Source organism: Penaeus monodon, chromosome 32 (genome assembly GCF_015228065.2).
Source record: "Penaeus monodon isolate SGIC_2016 chromosome 32, NSTDA_Pmon_1, whole genome shotgun sequence".
NCBI classification, from domain to species: Eukaryota; Metazoa; Arthropoda; class Malacostraca; order Decapoda; family Penaeidae; genus Penaeus; species Penaeus monodon.
Window position 1 is genome coordinate 35,391,470 of NC_051417.1, and position 426 is coordinate 35,391,895.

General features: G+C 34.5%; 1 protein-coding gene across 1 annotated transcript in view; it reads left to right on the forward strand.

Annotated features, from left to right (window-relative positions):
• Window positions 1-426, forward strand: part of LOC119593844 (dual specificity mitogen-activated protein kinase kinase 1-like) — a 12,470-nt gene that overhangs the window by 5,693 nt on the left and 6,351 nt on the right. The gene's annotated exons all lie outside the window — the stretch shown is intronic.

Below are 426 nucleotides of genomic sequence, written 5' to 3' on the forward strand. Positions count from 1 at the left end.
AAATTGTGTGCTGAATTTAGTTCATCCCTGAAAAAGAAAAATATGTTTCTAGAGTACCACGAGTTGTATTTTCATCAGATATCTTTTCATCCACAGTAAGTCTGAAACCGTATAAAAATATTAAGCAAGATGATGGGTTCAATAAAGATGATTACTTTCCTAAAGAGTATAGTTGCTACAGGAGAACATGTAAAGAGACTGGTTTGCCCAAGTAGTATTGATCTTCCAGAAAGCATAAAGGAAGTAAATAGGAATTTGTATATTTAAGTGATTAGTTGTTTGATAGAAATTAATAACATTTGGGTAACCAGGTAAACCAGCTAATTACCACCTATGAATGAGACTAGTTCACTTGTCAAGATATATTGAATAGATGGCCCTCACTTCATATCTGCCGACTCACACAACACTCAAAGCATGGGTGGC